The 19243-nt window shown below is 47.1% G+C and overlaps 1 pseudogene; it reads right to left on the bottom strand.

The window, feature by feature from the left end:
* Positions 1-5125: 5125 nt before the first annotated feature.
* LOC119361328 overlaps positions 5126-19243 on the bottom strand; it is a 32813-nt pseudogene continuing 18695 nt past the window's right edge.

Here is a 19243-nt window from a genome sequence, read left to right as displayed (position 1 = left end):
CAGCACCTGCCCAGGCCATCTGCCTCGGAATCTGCGCCGCTGCATGGCGCCAGCGCGTCAGAAACCGCGTCGCCCACCAGGCGCGGCGGTGCCGTCTCTCCAGGCGACACACGGGCTGCAGCGACTCGCCCACCCGACGCCACCGAGCAGCGCCAATCCGAGGTGACCATGTGTCCTCCTGAGAGGCGGTGGCCAGCAGATGGACCCTGCCGCTATGCGCGTCGACAGCCGACAGCGGGCGCGCCCACCTGCGCAGGTTCGACGAGCCCCGTGGACGTGGGATCCGGTGCTGAATCCCTGCAATCATTGCATAATGATGCGGCAGCAGCACACACGGGATCTTCTGTGCCGCCCGCAGCTGGCTCCTCGCGCGCTGAAGCCGTAGACGATCCTGGTGTGGGAGCTGCCATCGGAACATCACCAGGCGCATCCCCCTCGGGATCTGATGCGGGACGTCCTGCGCCTCGGGCTGGTGCAGCCTCGCCTGTGCAACCATGCACTCGTCTCCAAAAAGGGGTAATTCAACATGTTAATTATAAAACAAAATTTGGCCTGGCTTGTTGCTCCACGGGTGAACCTAGTTCGGTTGAAGAAACACTGAATGATGCACGTTGGAGGAAGGCAATGGAAGAAGAATATTCGGCACTAAAGAAAAATAAAACATGGCATCTAGTGCCTCCACGATGAGGTAAAAATCTCATTGATTGCAAATGGGTATTTCACATCAAAAGAAAGTCTAACGGATCCATAGATCGTTACAAAGCAAGACTTGTTGCAAAGGGCTTCAAACAACGGTACGGCATAGACTATGAGGACACATTTAGTCCTATTGTTAAAGCTGCCACTATTCGCCTTGTCTTGTTTGTTGCTGTTTCCAAGGGATGGAGTCTCAGACAATTAGATGTGCAGAATACGTTCCTTCATGGTTTTCTGGAAGAGGAAGTATACATGAAGCAACCTCCTAGGTTTGTGAACAAAAACTCACCACTACATGTGTGCAAACTTGATAAAGCTTTATATGGATTGAAGCAAGCTCCCAGGGCGTGGTACTCACGTCTACGTCATAAACTGCAAGCACTTGGATTTATCCCTTCAAAGTCTGATACATCATTGTTTATTTACAATAGATCAAATACCTCCATATTTGTTCTTATTTATGTTTATGATATAATTGTCACAAGTTCCTCTAATGAAGCAATAACAGGCCTCTTGAAGGATCTAAGTGCTGAGTTTGCTCTGAAGGATCTAGGAGACTTGCATTTCTTCCTAGGGATTGAGGTAAAGAAACATGAAGATGGTCTTCATCTCTCTCAGGAAAAATATGCTACTGATTTGGTAAGAAGAGTTGGTCTTCAAGGATGCAAACCTTCACCAACACCCTTGTCCAGTTTAGAGAAACTCTCACTTACAGAAGGAGAACCCTTGAATCAAGAGGATAGTACAAACTACAGAAGTCTGGTAGGGGCACTTCAGTACTTGACTCTGACAATACCTGATATTTCATTTGCTGTTAACAAAGTATGCCAATTTCTTCATGCACCCACTACAGTTCATTGGACTGCTGCTAAACTATAGTAAGATATGTGAAAAATACTATGAACCTTGGTCTTACTTTCAGCAAATCTTCATCTACTCTAGTCAGTGCTTTCTCAGATTCTGATTGGGCAGGATGCATAGATGACAGACGCTCTACTGGTGGGTTTGCAGTATTTTTTGGACCAAATCTAATATCATGGTGTGCAAAGAAACAGGCTACTGTATCCAGGTCAAGTGTAGAAGCTGAATACAAGGCACTTGCAAATGCTACGGCAGAGATTATTTGGGTACAGTCTATGTTGAAGGAACTTGGCATAAAGAGTACCAAAGCTCCATGCCTATGGTGTGATAATCTTGGTGCCACTTACCTATCTGAAAATCCAATGTTTCATGCAAGAACGAAGCATATTGAAATTGACTTCCACTTTGTCAGAGACAGTTAGAAATTCGTTTTATGCATTCTAGAGATCAAGTTGCAGATGGCTTCACAAAACCGTTACCTACAAGAAGTTTTGAAGAATTCAAGCGTAATCTCAACTTGACCAAGTTGTGATTAAGGGAGGATGTTAAGCAACGCATAATAGGCTTGGTCGGGTCAGGTTGGTAGCATATGCTCCAAGGGCAGTTCGGCTAAGATAGTCTAGGTTGTTAGCATTGTAGTTTATCTCTGTAACAACTCTATCTCTTATCCCTTGTACCTCAAGTTGTAATCTCAACCATGTACGTGATCTGGTGAGTTGCGCCCCGGTATATTAACACGAAGTCGTCGATCAGGAAGAGACACGACGTTAAACCTAAGTTTTCACAAACATGTCTTGGAATTGCTTGAACGGAAGCCTCCCAGCTTTGCTATTTGCACTTCCTCGCCTACAGAGCCTAGATCTCTCCCATAATGACTTCGATGGGCATATTCCAATAGACCCATCCTTGGTACCAATTTCACTTGAAGTCCTAGATCTCAGTTTTAATCGCCTCAACGGAACTCTCCCGGTTAGAGGTAAAAAATATTACATTATAAAAAGGGATTTCATGTTTCATACCTCGGTTTCTGCCACCTGTAATAATTATACAACTTGTATGCATCACAGCTTTTAAAAACATCAGGAGCTTGAATTTGGGTCGCAACCAATTTAGTGGATCTCTCCATGTGTCATTATTTGAACTTCCTCAGATGAAGTCCCTGGATCTCTCATATAATAACTTTGAGGGACATTTTCCTACTAGTTTGTCTTCAGAATCAGTTCAGCTTGAAGTCTTACATCTGGAGTCTAATATGTTGAGTGGAGCTCTTCCGAATGAACGAGGTACACAATGAGCATTTCCGACCTAGATCAGTGCAAGTAATGTTGCCATTGTTTCTAATTGTTGCATCATTTTATAATTTTGCAGAAATTAAAAATCTTCAAAACCTACGACAGTTGTATTTGAGTTCCAACCAATTCAGCTGAAACATTCCAACATCCTTATTTTTGCTTCCACATATTGAACGGCTGGATCTCTCAAATAATTCGTTGGGAGGGTCAATCCTGATAAATCCTTCTTTCAATCTTTCGTTGTCGCTTAATAGTCTTCAATTTTCTCAAAACAATTTGAGTGGTAGGCTTTCTTTCATTTCGTTTCAAAGCCTCACAAAACTAGAATAGATAGACCTTTCCGGCAATGTTAACCTAGCTGTTGACGTTAATATTTTGAGATGGACACGTCTGTTCCAATTGAAACAACTGCTCCTCTCTGGTTGTGATGTTGACAAGAACATTATTGCGGAACCACATTTTTTAGGCACACAACGTCACTTAGTGGTACTTGATTTGTCCAACAATAACTTATCAGGTAGCATGCCAAATTGGTTATTTACAAAGGAAGCAACACTACAGGATCTAAATCTTAGGAATAACTCGCTAACTCGATCCCTGGACTCAGTATGGCATACCCAATCTTCTCTCATGCGTATCGACATACACATGAACCATGTCACAGGACAGCTGCCGGCCAACCTCAGCTCAATGTTTCCAGGCTTGGTTGTATTAGATTTTTCTAGTAACGACTTGTTGGGGCACATACCAACGTCAATGTGTGAGATCAGCTCCATGGGATTTTTAGACCTATCAAACAACAAACTTTCTGGGGAGGTTCCAGCTTGTGTTTTTACTAATTCTCCCATGCTATTCATCTTGAAGGTCTCAAACAACAAGCTTGGTGGTCCGATTTTTTGTGGGATGAATAATCTGTCAAATATATATGAATTGTGCTTGGATGGTAACAAATTTAAAGGGGCATTGCCTCATTATCTGGCAGGAAAGTTTCTACAGGTCATTGATTTGCTTGATAACGAGCTGTCTGGGGAACTCAATACGTCATTTGGAATCTGCCTGCTTTGTCAGCTCTGAATCTTGCTGGAAACCATATAACTGGCAAAATTGATCAACAGATTTGTGGCTTCACAGGGATTCGCCTTTTAGATCTATCGCACAACAACCTTACAGGGTGTGTACCAAACAGTTGCTTCATAGGGCTTGAATTTCTTAACCTTGCCGGGAACTCCTTATCTGGAGATATCTATTTTCGCCTTTTCAACACATCAAGTCTGATTGCTTTGGATATCAGACACAATCAGTTCATGGGCAACCTCAATTGGGTAGGTTACCTTGAAAATATTAGGCTACTTTCTCTGGGTGGAAACAAGTTTGAAGGGCAGGTCATTCCAACCCTGTGCAGACTCATGTACTTGAGGATACTTGATTTTTCACATAACAAGCTTTCAGGTTCTCTGCCAGCATGTATTGGTAATATCTCTTTCAAAGGTGATAGGGACGATGAGATTTCTCAGTCAGTATATGAGAGTACTATGTTTAACTACTTCAGTGGTTATGACTTAAGAGGCTTCACCTTTACTACCAAAGGAAATATCTACACTTACGGTCGCAATTTCTTCGAATCAATGTCAGGGTCAGGGATCGACCTATCCGCAAACATGTTGGATGGAGAAATTCCCTAGGAGCTAGGAAATCTGAGCCATATCAAATCCCTTAACCTATCCAACAATTTCTTTGTTGGCCCGATCCCGCCAACCTTTGGCGACATGGAGGAGATAGAAAGCTTGGACCTCTCCCACAATGAGCTGAGTGGACCAATACCTTGGCAGTTAACCCAGCTATCATCATTGGGGCATTCTCTGTGGCATACGACAACTTGTCAGGATGCATACCAAACTCTGGTCAGCTGGGCTCATTCAGCATGGACAGCTACCTAGCCAACACCAACCTTCACAATATTTCTCAGGGGAATACTTGTGCTGCTCCCGGTCCAAATCCTGCTGCGGGGAAAGATGTGGAAGAGACACCCGGTGACCCAGTTCTATATGTGGTCACAGCTGCCGGCTTTGTGTTGGCATTTTGGGCCACTATTGGATTCGCGTTTTGCCATCCTTACGGAAGATCTGTAATGCTCAAGTTGTAGTGCTTGAGCAATTACACATGTAAGTTATGTAATGTGAACAATATTACAGTTATGTAGTGTGCACTACAGTTTTCTATTCCAAAGGCTTTGTTGTTGTTGTTATAGATATGAACGGAGAATATTCAAACAACCTCTAAATAAGACTGAACATGACGTACATATATAGTTCAACAAATCATTTCAAATATCTAGTTCATAATGTTCCCTAAAAAATGTATTATTTGACTTCTTTCACATGACACATCTTGAATGTCACGCAGCTACTACCAATTTCAGGTGGAAAAATCAGAACATACCTTTCCTTTATTCCTTTCACTGTCTGGCGCCATATATCCTGGCTCTTCATTAGTTTTTCATTCATCTACAGGATAAGGCAAAGGATATTAGTTACTGTCGGATGTTGGGTTCCGGCAAAACCCTTAAGGTTCGAACTGTAGGGTCCGCGCGAAGATCTTTCCTCTGCCAACCCACGTCCCAACGTCTCGCTGAGAATCTAGACTACTCAATGAACAACACAAAGTACGCAAGGTTTATACTGGTTCAGGCCACCATTGTGGTGTAATACCCTACTCCAGTGTGTGATGTGTGGATTGCCTCGAGGGCTGGTGATGCATAGTACAGAGGAAGAACAGCCTCGCGAGGGGTGTTCTTATGGTGGTGTTCTGCTTGGGAAGGATTTGATCCAAGATGCCTGCTCTGGATCAGCCATCCCTCCTACTATGGTGGCTAGCCCTATATATAGAGGCCCTGGTCCTCTTCCCAAATATTGAGCGGGAAGGGCGCCAACAACGGCCATTTTGAAGGGGAACATCTAGTACAACTTATCCTGACTAAAGTTGGTCTTCGACTGCCAAAGGCTCTGACGATGCTGCCGTCTTGGGCTCCATGGTGACCTCCGTCCTGCCGCTCTGCTGATCTTGGTCTCGTTGCACTGAAATGGCAAACTTTACTTGACGTCTCGGTACTCCGCGCCTGCGCTTGCCCCCTTTGCACCAAAGAGGAAACAAGGACACTGGACAGGCCAGCGACCGCCTGGCCTCGATCGTCATGGCTTGCGTCATGAGCACCTCGCGAGGTACCCTTGCCTTGATCTCCCCGCCTCCTCGCGAGCCTGCCTGGCGAGGCCGCTGCTGAGGAAGCTTCCTGTCGTCCGCCCCGCGAGGCTTGGCCCCTCGCGAGGGTCTTGAGCTTGAGTCGATGAAGATGGGCCGCACTGGGCCACCACTCGAGCCACGCCGCAGGCCGCAGGCAGACAATGAAAGGATCGATATGGTTGACTAGAGGGGGGGTGAATAGGCAACTAACATTTTTTAAGCTTTTCTTTATCAATTTAAACCTTGCAACAAAATAGGTTATCTAGATATGCAACTATGTGGACAACCTATATGATGCAATGACAACTAGCACACAAGCAAGCAATAGATAGAACACAAGTAAGCTTGCAAAAGTAAAGGCACGAAATAACCAAGAGTGGAGCCGGTGGAGACGAGGATGTGTTACCGAAGTTCCTTCCTTTTAAAGGGAAGTACGTCTCCGTTAGAGCGGTGTGGAGGCACAATGCTCCCCAAGAAGCCACTAGGGCCACCATAATCTCCTCACGCCCTCACACAATGCGAGAGGCTGTGATTCCACTATTGGTGACCTTGAAGGCGGCGACCGAACCTTTACAAACAAGGTTGGGGCAATCTCCACAACAATTGGAGGCTCCCAACAACACCACGAAGCTTCACCACAATGGAGTATGGCTTCGAGGTGACCTCAATCGTCTAGGGTGCTCAAACACCCAAGAGTAACAAGATCCGCTAGGGATAAGTGGGGGGAATCAAATCTCTCTTGGTAGAAGTGTAGATCGAGTCCTTCTCAACTAATCCCGAGCAAATCAACAAGTTTGATTGGCTAGGGTGAGAGATCGGACGAAAATGGAGCTTGGAGCAACAATGGAGCTTAGAGGTGGAAGAGCTGGAAGAGGTAGTCAACTAGAGGTAGGAGACGCCCCTTTTATAGTCATGGAAGAGATCCAACCGTTATCCACATTTTCAGCCTGCGACATGCGGTACTACCGCTCCAGGAGCGCGGTACTACCGCAAGGCCACGCGGTACTACCGTGATGGACCACGGTACTTCTGCGGCAGCAGCAGAGGCTGGGACTTGCCTGACTGAGAGCAGTACTTCCGCTAGCGCGGTTCTACCGCTCCCCCTTGCGGTACTACCGCAAGGCAGGAAAGTCCAAGCCTACGAAGAGCGCGGATGAATAAAAATACATCCGTACCTACTTCCGCTGAAAACGAAACAGTGCAAAAATCCGACGTGGTACTACCGCTAAGACGCGGTACTACCGTAAACTAGCTGAGCCAGGCCGCGCGTGGTACTACCGTGTGGGCGCGGATGTAAAAAATTACATCTGCCCCTACTACCATATCGGAGCAGCACTAGGCCTGGGAGCCACGGTACTAAGGCTCCAGAGGAGCGGTACTACCGTGAACCCCAACGGTACTACCGCAGGTGCTTGCGGTATTACCGCTCCATAGAGCAGTACTACCGCAAGTACAGCAGTAGCCGTCAGAGCAAGCACAAAGAGGATAACGGAGAAACGCTCCAAAGTGCAAGGGAAAGGTGGAGGCAAGGAAGGAAACGTGTACGTGATGATTCCACGCGAACCATTCCGACGTGGACCCCCTCTTAATAGTACGACTCTCCTACGACTCAAATCCACCAAAGGGAAACATAGAACAACGCCATCTTCAATAGTCTTTGCGGGGCACCGAATCGTCTCGTGCCTAGTGATGAAGCGTCTAAGAAACTCAAGGCACACGATTAGTCCGCAAAAGCATTGTCATCAATCACCAAAACACCTAAGGGATAAATATGCCCTTACAATCTCCCCCTTTTTGGTGGATTGATGACAATACGGGATTTGCAAAGATGAGATAATATAGGGCAAAGGCAAACTCCTCCTCTCTAGAATATAGACGGGCTCCCCCTAGATGTGTGCAATCTAGATGGATGCTTTGGACTGCATAGCACACAAACTAGGATCAACACTCCCCCTATATTTTAGAGACAAAGGCATGATAACTAACATCTAAGCAGAGCATAGCACAAATGTAGCACAATATATCACAAGCTTGCTAAGTTAGATAGAGTGCATATGTCTTACACCATATGAAGTAAAGCAACCCAAAGCAACTGAAACGAGGTTCAAACGAGAAAGCAGCAAACACACCGAACACGAACGACGACACATGACTCGCAAATCCCTACACTCTCTCCCCCTTTGGCATCGAGACGCCAAAAAGGCAGAGAGGACACCTACACACAAGGGGTGGCTCAAGTAGGGAACTCATCCCAACGCTCCTCGTCTGACTCCTCGGCAGCAAGGATGGTCTCCTCGACATCCTCATCAGAATCAGTCCACCTGTAGCCTTGCTTCTCCATCCACTCGGCCTCTGGAGTGATGCGATCCTCAGAACCGCCACACACATCCTCGCCATAGAGCTGCAAGATCTTCTTGTCCCGGCGACGACTCTCCTTGGATGTCACGTGAGTCCTGTACTGGCCCTTAGCTTGCATGCAGAAAAGAGTCTTCATCTTGTCCTTCAGCTTCTTGGCCCACGAGGGCATAGAGGAACTATATCACATCCCTAGTTCCGGTATGTAGTAGGCCAGCCCTTCATGTGTGCATCATGTTTAACTTTTGAAATGAACTTGAAATGGGGACTGATCAAACCCTAGCACTAGATCAAATCAAATAGGTTCAACATAAAATCATTTTCAATGAACCTGAAATGCCCTTCTAAAATGTTCATCATTTTTGCCTTGGTCTTAAATCTCTGACAAAAATGGTGCACAATTTTCTAGGTCATCCTAAGGTCACTGAATTAAATCATAAGTATTTGAATTTGGACATTTAAATTCTATAAAATATTTTAAATGTCCAAATACTCCTAAACTGAAATGTTCCATGTTGGATATATTCTATACAGTGGGCATGTGCAGTTTAGTGATTTTTGAAGGGTCTAGATATTTTTTAGAAAAGCCCTGAATTTCATAGAAAAATAGAAAACAGTAATTAAAATAGAAAACAGAGAGAGAGAGGAAACTACCTGGCCACTTACCTGGCGCAGCCCACCTGGCAGCCCACTGGCCGGCCCAGCACTGTGCTGGCCCGTGCCAGCCACCTGCTTCCTCTCGCCAGGTAGGCAGAGAGGAGCGCGCCCGCGCATGCTGAGCTCGCCACGCAGCTCCCTGGCTGCCTGTCCTGCTTGGACAGCATGGCGACGCCTCGAAGCCACTCCTCGGCGCCGCCCCGACCCTGCACTTCTCTCCTCTCTCCCTGGACCTTTCTCCCTCCCCTGCTCTCTCCCCACGACGCCGCCGAACACGCCCATCGCCGCCGCTCGCCGTTGCCGCGACCACCGTCGTCCCGACGACACCCCGAGCAGTCTAAGAGCTCCGCCCCGATGCCCTCTTCCTCCTCACCTATCCTCAAGACGCCGGAAACCCCTGGACGCCGCCAACATCGCTGTTTCCCTAGTCGGCCATCGGAGATCACCGCCGCCCGTACGTCGCCTCCGACGCCTCCCCGAGCCCACTTCGACGGCCGTCACAACCACCGTGAGCCACTGACTCTTCTCCCTCCATCCGTTTTTCCTCTCGCACGCCGTAGCCGCAGCGCCACTTGCGCCCGAACGCCGGCCGCCGCCCCGAGCTCGTTTCTGACAAGCTCCGGCCTCCCTAGCCGCTGTTGCTTGCTGCGCTGGATGCGGGCGAGCTCCAGCCCCCCCGCGGGTGCCCTCCGCTGCTCGTTTGGGCGTCGGGGGAGCGAACCCGAGCCCTCCGTCGCGCCTGTTGCCACCGGCGTCGAGTCGCCGGCAGGTTTTGACCCAGTTGACCCGGGTTTGACCACCGTTTGACCCCAGTGGGTCACTGACGTGTGGGCCCGGCCCCTGCTAACTTTTGGTTAAATTAATAACTAATTTTAGTTAAGCCACTGACTCACTGACATGCGGGCCCGGCCCGACTAATTAAACTAGGTTAGGGTTAAGTTATATTAGGATTAGCCACAGTCACTGACTCGTGGGTCCCAGCCGTCAGGTTTGACCTGGGCTGGCGCCTTTGACCTGATGACGTCACCTCGACGTCATGCTGACGCAATAAGTCATTTTCTGGATTTGTTTTATTTCTAAATAACCAGGAAAATCCAGAAAATGATTTAAACTTCAAAAATTCATAGAAATTTAACCGTAACTCCAAATGAAATAAATTATATATGAAAAATGATCAGAAAAATCCAATCTATCCATTTGTACCATTTGCATGCATATTAGAACAACTTATAGCTGATGTTTAGCACAAATCATATAAATGGCATTTAAACCTTCACATATGGAGTTTGAATTTGATTCTTGGATGCAAACCAACTTCATTTAACCCATTGCTAGTTGCATTAGCTCAAACCACAGCATATTGCCATGTCACAGTCATGCATCATATTGTGCATTGCATTGATTGTGCTTCTTCTTTGTTTGTCGGTGCTTGTCCCCTCTCAGTAGACGTGGTTCCGACGATGAGTTCGATGACACCAATGAAGAACTATATTATCTTCAGAAGTGCCAGGCAAGCAAAAACCCCCTTGTTCATTCCGATACAATCCCACTTTCTCGCTCCTGCTCTATTTTACTGCATTAGGACAACAACGATACAACTGTTACTTGCTGCGATAGTTGAACCCCTTTATCCTCTGCATGACCTGTCATTGCCACAGTAAATAGATGAAACCCACTAGCATGAGTAGGAGTTGTTTGAGCCCTGATGTGACTACTCATTCATGCTTGTTTGTCATGCCTGCTATTGCTTAGAGTTGTGTCAGGTCTGATTCATCAGGGATGAATTGGAGGTGTGTGAACATGTCCTACTGTTGAGAGCTAAGTGTGTGAACACGATTTGGTAAAGGTAGCGGTGAGAGGACATGTAGGAGTACATGGTGGGTTGTCTCATTGAAACCGTCCTCAGGAACCGAGTTCTGTGTTTGTGATCCATGAACAGCTACTACCACTCATTGGGATCCTTAATTGACCCTCTCGGCTTCTTAATCACCCTTGTTCTCTGTCCAGGAGTTGCAACTAGTTTCTGGTGTTTGTAGGTAGTGCTAGTAGTCTACCAAGTGGCACGCAGTACAGGTGGTTTTGGGACAGACTAGGTGCAGTGGCACGGTGTACCAAGTTGCACCCGGATGGTGGGCTTGGGAACCCTGCTCACATCGTTTGGGGCCGTGAGCGACACCCCGGCCGGATCTCCTTGCGGATGGAACCCGAATAGGCGATAAACCTAGACGAGAGACTTGAGTGTTTAGGTAGGCCGTGGCCGACACCCTCGCCAGGCTTCCGCTTGAAGGTTGCCGAGATACATGACGTGTACATGGCGGTAAGTGGCGAGAGCGTGTGTGAAGAAGTACACCCCTGCAGGGTTAACATTATCTATTCGAATAGCCGTGTCCGCGGAGAAGGACTTCTGGGTTGCCTGTACAGTTCATAGACAAGTGAAAGTGGATACTCTAAAATACGCAAGATAAGCGTGAGTGCTATGGATGGCGTTCTCGTAGGGAGACGGGAGCGGATCCATAGTGGTGTATTGATATGGTGAATATGTGGACTCGTGTGCGCCACCTCAAAAGAGTTACATTGCAGTTGTAGTTCAGGATAGCCACCGAGTCAAAGGTGGCTTGCTGCAGTCAAACTCCACCATCCCCTTTGTTGATAATGATGCATATGTAGATAGTTCTGATGTAAGTCTTGCTGGGTACATTTGTACTCACGTTTGCCTATTTTATGTTTTTGCAGAGAGACTTCAGTCTCACTAGTAGTACCGTGTGGACTTTGATGTTTAGCTTGTTACCTCAGCTACGATCTTGTGCCCTCGACAGGATCTGGTGGATAGTTAGGCTTCTAAGCCTTTTTCATTTGTAGATGTCTGTACTCAGACATGATAAGCTTCCGCTTGTGCTTGACTTGTATGCTCTGAATGTTGGGTCGTGAGGCCCATGTTTGTAATATCTCGCTCCTCGGAGCCTAATGAATAAATACTTGAGTCGTATAGTCATGTTGTGATTCCATGTTGTATTTGCACATATCGAGCATATTGTGTGTATGTTATTGAAATGCTTGGTATGTGTGGGATCTGACTATCTAGTTGTTTATCCTTAGTAGCCTCTCTTACCGGGAAATGTCTCCTAGTGCTTCCACTAAGCCATGGTAGCTTGCTACTGCTCCGGAACACTTAGGCTGGCCGACATGTGTCCTTCTTCGTTCCTGTTTCTATCCCTTCGGGGAAATGTCACGCGATGAATACCGGAGTCTTGTTAGCCTGCTACAGCCCGGTTCACCGGAGTCCTGCTAGCCCAGTGCTACAGCCTGGATCCACTCGCTGATGACCGACACGTTCGATGTTGGGTCATGGATGCTTGTCCCTGTAAGTTTGTGCCACTTTGGGTTTACGACTAGCCATGTCAGCCTGGGCTCCTTGTCATATAGATGCTAGCGACACCATCGTATACGTGTGCCAAAAGGCGCAAACGGTCCCGGGCCTGGTAAGGCAACACCCGTGGGAATACCGTGCGTGAGGCCGCAAAGTGATATGAGGTGTTACATGCTAGATCGGTGTGCCATCGAGTAGGGGTCCTGACAGCTACTATGGGAAGACCTGGCAGCACAGTCCTCAGCAACATCCTCTGCGCCAGCATCCTCCTCACCAACAACAGCCCTAGCAGCAGACGCCTCAGCACGAGTAGTAGTGTTGGCCCAGTTGGGCTTGACACGGAGACAGATGGGATCATGTTGAATCCAGTCTGGAGCAAGGAACTCCTCACCAGGGAACATCTTCTCCCAAGTCGTCGAGATTAGCAGAAACAGATAGGGCCCATAGATAGGCACCTTGCGGTTAAACACTTCAAACCAAAGCTCACACCACATGATGTGTGAGACATCAAGTGGCTGAGTCTGAGACACACGAGCCTCCTCGCACAGGAGCATCATATCCACCATATATGCATGAACCTTGTCCTTGTCACCAATGCGAGGGAACAAAGAGTTGCGGAAGATGCGATACATGATATCCAGGAAGGAGTTGAGCACCCACCCTAACTTGCCATTGGGAAGCGCCTTCTCAACATAGTATGGCTGAAGCTTGTCCTTGTTTTGCAGACTCAGGATTAGCATGGGGGCGAACACCCACGGGAGTGGCGAGCCCGTCATTAGGAACATGGAGTAAATCCATGAACTCCTTCCAGGTAGCAGTCAACTTACGTCCATTGGTCATCCAGGTCATCCTCCGCTCCTCGTCAGGGTGAAAGTAAACTGAGGCAAAGAACTGACAAACAAGCTCAGGGTCATAGCCAAGGTGAAAGGAGATCACATGTTCAATACCAAACTGCTCCACCAAATCCAAAGCTTCTCCAAAGTACTGACGGAACTTGTCCTTCCTCAGGTGATGTATTTCTATCCATTTGACATCCACGTAGGTATTTTGCTTGTTCTTGATGACATCCAGATAAGTGAGAGTCTATTGCTTGTTCCAAAACAGTTCACAACCTCTGACAGTAGCATGAGGATGCACATACGGGTTGAGCTTCCTGAGACGGACGAACTCAGATAGGGTTATCTCGTCCATGCCCTTGTTGGGTTCCTTGTGCTTACTAGCGGATGTCTTGACATGGCGCTTGGGGGCAGTGGAGCCCTCTGGATCTTCACCTGGATTGCGCAGACGCTTGGAACCAGTGTCATGACTAGGATTGGAACGGCGAGAGCCACCACCTGAGACACAAACGCAAAAACACCCACGACAAGCAAAAAGGATCAATGCAAAGACCACGGCAAAGCACAAGAAACACATAGAAAGTATACTTGAAAGTTGCCATGAGATAGATGTGATCCACTGTAGTACTGCCAGAGCCTGCGGTACTAAAATTTTAGTACCGCTCCAAGTTGCGGTAGTACCGTGCGAGGTCATGGTAGTACCGTGGTGGGAGCGGTAGTAAAACTTTAGTGCCGTAGCGAGTGTGGTAGTACCGCGCCAGACGAGTGGTAGTACCGGACAAGCGGTAGTACCGCACCACGTCAAATCCAAACGACGGTTTGAATCTAAAAAGAACCACGAAACCACGGCGATGCTACGGTGATCAAATCTAGCACAGGACAAAAAGACAAGTATAATTCCTACGCAATACTACACTCCTTCATCCTACTCTTGCATAGATTTAGCCTAAGAATCTCTAGAACACACAAGTCTCCCCCAAAAACCTAGAGGCAAAGAACACAACAAAAGCGAGAGGGAGTTGGGGAAAGACCTTGGTCCATGGCAAGAGCACGTGGTGGGGAACGATCCCACCGGACGGAATCACGGGAGGGCAGCCGGGGGCGGAGATCCGGCGATGGATGCCGGCCCCGTTCTTGAGCGTGGGAGAGAGAGAGAGACGATGTGGGGGAACTGACGAATGGGTATGGGGGAGTTAGAACTCCCCCTGCCCGTCCTTATCCCCACGCGTCTATGACGGCGCGGTAGTACCGCATGTCATCGCAGTAGTATCGCTTGGGCGGAAGTACCGCACCGAAGCGGTAGTACCGCTCTCCCAGGCGGCAGTAAAAAATTACTGCCGCGTGGGGGCGGTAGTACCATGCTCCGCACACGCGGTAGTACCGTAGCTGGCTGCGGTAGTACCGTGAGCTGAAGAAAAAGCAGGTTTCAACAAAAGAAGAAGATCTTTGCAAGGAAACTTTTAGCACAAAGGACACCACAAGAGCACGCACAACCAAAACTCAAAAAGACAACAAGAAACCACCAAGCGACACAACCTCTCAAAAGGAGAGGGCGGTGGCCGGAGCCACCTATGTTTGAGTTAGTTGGTATGGCACCGCGAAGAATTATCCTTGGGCCCATGACCAAAACTCATCTTTGAAACACAAGTACCATCAAAAATGGCTAATGTGAAAGAGTTTATCTATTTATGCATAATGAGGGGAAGGAGAGTTCATTGAGAGAACAACACTCCCCCTTTGTCCATGCCTACACCTAAACTAGACAACAAGTTGAGTGTGGTGGGGGTGCAAGGGTTCAAGTCACATTGCTCGAATCAATGATATTTAGCTCATGCGTTAACTCGCGAAATCTTACTTCATCCAAGGGCTTCGTGAAAATATCTGCAAGGTTATCATGAATGTTGACATACTTGAGCTTGATCTCTCCTCGCCTAATGTGATCCCGGATGAAGTGATACCGAATCTCAATATGCTTCGTCTTGAAATGTTGCACCGGGTTGAGAGAAATCTTGATGGCACTTTCATTGTCACACCAAAGAGGCACTTTGTCACAAATGACACCGTATTCCTTTAAAGTTTGCCTCATCCATAAGAGTTGTGCACAACAACTACCGGCCGCCACATATTCCGCTTCGGTGGACGAGAGAGACACACAACTTTGCTTCTTGGAAGAACAACTCACCAAAGAGCAACCAAGAAATTGGCACCCTCCGGAAGTGGACTTCCTATCCACCTTGTCTCTCGCCCAATCGGAATCCGTAAATCCTTCAAGATTGAAGTTAGCTCCTCTTGGGTACCATAGGCCAAAGTTTGGGGTATGAGCCAAATATCGAAAGATTCGCTTGACCGCCACAAAGTGGCTTTCCTTTGGTGCGGCTTGGAACCGTGCACACATTCCCACACTCAACATGATATCCGGTCTAGATGCACAAAGGTAAAGCAAGGATCCAATCATAGAGCGATATACCTTTTGATCGACCGCTTTACCATTGGGATCAATGTCAAGTTGGCACTTGGTGGGCATTGGAGTAGAGGCCGGCTTGACATCACTTAGCTTGAATCTCTTAAGCATGTCTTGAGTGTATTTGGCTTGGTTGATGAAGGTACCTTCTCTTCTTTGTTTGATATCAAAACCAAGGAAGAACTTAAACTCTCCCATCGAAGACATCTTGAACTTAGAGGTCATGAGAGCGGCAAATTCTTCATTGAAAGCATTGTTAGGGGAACCAAAGATAATGTCATCAAAATATAGTTGGCACACAAACAACTCCCCTTTGACCTTCTTAGTAAAAAGAGTGGGATCGATTTGCCCAACTTCAAATCCATGATCTTGTAACAACTAGGTAAGGTGGTCATACCACGCACGTGGGGCTTGTTTAAGGCCATAGAGTGCCTTATCGGGTTGATACACATGATCCGGGAAGTAAGGATCCTCGAACCCGGGGGGTTGCTTGACATAAACCAACTCATTAATAGGACCATTAAGAAAATCACTTTTCACATCCATTTGTTGTAACTTAAAGTTGTGATGGGAAGCATAAGCAATCAACAAACGAATGGATTCAAGGCGAGAAACGGGAGCAAAGGTTTCACCGTAGTCGATACCCTCGACTTGGGAGTAGCCTTGTGCTACCAATCCTGCCTTGTTGCGAATGATGTTCCCATGAGCATCTTGCTTGTTCTTGAAAATCCACTTGGTTCCAATGACGTTATGGTTCCCAGAAGTCCTTGGCACCAACTTCCACACCTTGTTGTACTCGAAGTTGTTGAGTTCTTCATGCATGGCATTGAGCCAATCCGAATCTTCGAGCACCTCATAGACCTTTTGGGGTTCAACACAAGAGACAAACGCGTGATGTTCACAATAGTTTGCTAATTGTCTACGAGTGCTTACCCCCTTTCTTAGGCTTCCAACCACATTCTCCATGAGATGGCCTTTGGTGGTGAGCTTGGAAGCAATCTTCGCGGCCCGACGCTCTAATTCCTCCTCGGATGTGGAAGGAGGAGGATCAACTTGATTATCTTGACCGCCGTCTGGAGCTTGTCTGAGATCTTGAGCTTGCTCTTGATCTTGAACTTGCTCGAGGGGGAGAACTTGACCTTGGGCATCATTTGGTGGATCATCACCATCTTGAGTTTGATCTTGCCCTTGGTCTTGTTCATGAGGTTGAGGGCCTTCACTTTGTTGTTCGGAAGCGTGTGGGTCTTGGGGAGGTGATGGCTCCACTTGAGTGGAGCATTGTCCTTCTCCTTCGGCCACAAGGGGTTCCTCAATGGGTAGAATATGATCAATACTCATTCTTGTTATTTGTTGGGGAGAAATTTCATCACCTACATCACAAGTACCACTTTGCTTCACTTGGGAGCCGTTATTTTCGTCAAACTCCACGTTACACGTATCCTCAATGAGTCCGGTGGACTTGTTGAGGACACGGTAAGCATGAGAGTTTGTAGCATAACCAACAAATATGCCCTCATAAGCTCTATCCTCAAATTTAGACAAACAAACACCCTTTTTGCGAATGAAACACTTACACCCGAACACCCGGAAGTACTTGAGATTGGGCTTGTTACCGGTGAGGATTTCATAAGGAGTCTTGTTCAAGCCTTTGCGGTAGAGCCGATTTGATGCATGGCATGCGGTGTTGATGGCTTCGGCCCAAAAGTTGTATGGAGACTTGAATTCCGCCATCATGGTCCTTGGCACATTCATCAACGTCCGGTTCTTCCTCTCTGTAAGACCATTTTGTTGAGGGGTGTATGGAGCTGAATATTTATGCTTGATCCCCTCATCACTAAGGAACTCATCCAAGGTGTAGTTCTTGAACTCGGTGCCGTTGTCACTTCTTATTGTCAAGATCTTTGCATCATGTTGTCATTGAGCTTCATTAGCAAAGTCGATGACGGTTTGTTGGGTTTCACTCTTCCTCTTGAAGAAATATACCCAAGTGTATCTTGAATAATCATCCACAATCACCAAGCAATACTTTCTTCCCCCAAGACTATCAAAGGATGGAGGCCCAAAGAGGTCCATGTGAAGGAGCTCCAAGGGTCTCTTCGAGTAGGTGATAGTCGTGGGAGGGTGAGCCGTCTCATGAAGCTTTCCTTCGATACAAGCACTGCAAGCACGATCTTTGGCAAAACTAACATTTGTTAGTCCACGAACATGGTCCCCCTTGAGAATACTTTGCAAAGATCTCATATTAACGTGGGCTAAACAGCGATGCCAAAGCGATCCCACGTTAACTTTAGCCATTAGGCATGTCGCGGTCTTAGTGGGTCGCTCCAAAAAGTTTACCACATAGAGACCATTCTCGACATGCCCAACAAAGGCTACTTTAAGAGTCTTGCTCCACAAGAGGGCCACGGTATCAATGTCAAAGAAAGTGGCAAAGCCCATGAGTGCAAGTTGACGAACGGAAAGTAAATTGTATGCAAGGACTCAACAAGCATGATTTTCTCGATCGTTAGATCATGAGAAATGACAACCTTGCCAAGACCCAATACCTTAGAATGTGAGGCATCACCCCACTCGACATTGGTGGGCATAGATGGGATCTTTTGCACGTCCACCACCAAGTCCTTGCTTTCGGTCATATGATTTGTTGCTCCACTATCGAGCAACCATGATCCCCCACCGGAAGCAAACACCTACAAGAGATCAATACTTGGTTTTAGGTACCCATTTAGTAATGGGTCCTTTGATGTTAGTAACAAGGGTCTTAGGAACCCAAATAGACCATTCAATATACTCATAAGAAGAACCAACAAATTTAGCATAAACATGCCCATCACTAGCATGGCACAACACATAAGAGGGGTTAAAGTCGCCGGCTTTGTTGGGAGAGATGGCTTTGCCCTTTTTGGCATCACCACTCTTCGCATTGTTCTTCTTCTCCTTAGGAGCACCCTCTCCCTCCTTCACAAAAGTTTGCTTAAGCGTGGGAGGTCGTTTGGTCTTGTTATTCTTCTTCTCGTTCTTGTTCTTGTTCTTGGACTTGGGTGAGAACCCAAATCCCTCCTTGCCCACAACTTCCTTTTGATTGCTCAAAAGGTCATTTAGGTTCTTCTCACCTTGTATGCATGACACAAGACCTTTCTCGAGTTGTTCCTTCAACTTGGCATTCTCCTCCACAAGATGCACATGCTCACAACACGGGTTAGTAGCATTTGCATTATCAATTAAGACCATGTGAGGAAATGTGGCCTTTTCCTTGGTTAGCTTAACTTGGAGTTGAGCATGAGACTCCTTGAGGTTTGCATGAGCACCTTTCAAGACCTTATGGGCCTTGTCAAGTACATCAAACTCCTCCTTGAGTCTAGCATGATCAACCCCAAGTTTAGCCTTCTCGGAAGTTAGCACACGAGACACAACAAGAGCATGATCAAGATCTTTCTTTAATTTGGCATGGTCATCGTTGTGTGACTCCTCAAGAGCCAAA

Source organism: Triticum dicoccoides, chromosome 2B, assembly GCF_002162155.2.
Source record: "Triticum dicoccoides isolate Atlit2015 ecotype Zavitan chromosome 2B, WEW_v2.0, whole genome shotgun sequence".
In the NCBI taxonomy this organism is placed as follows: Eukaryota; Viridiplantae; Streptophyta; class Magnoliopsida; order Poales; family Poaceae; genus Triticum; species Triticum dicoccoides.
The sequence above is the reverse complement of the archived record's forward strand: the minus strand, read 5'-3'. Positions and strand labels throughout refer to the sequence as shown.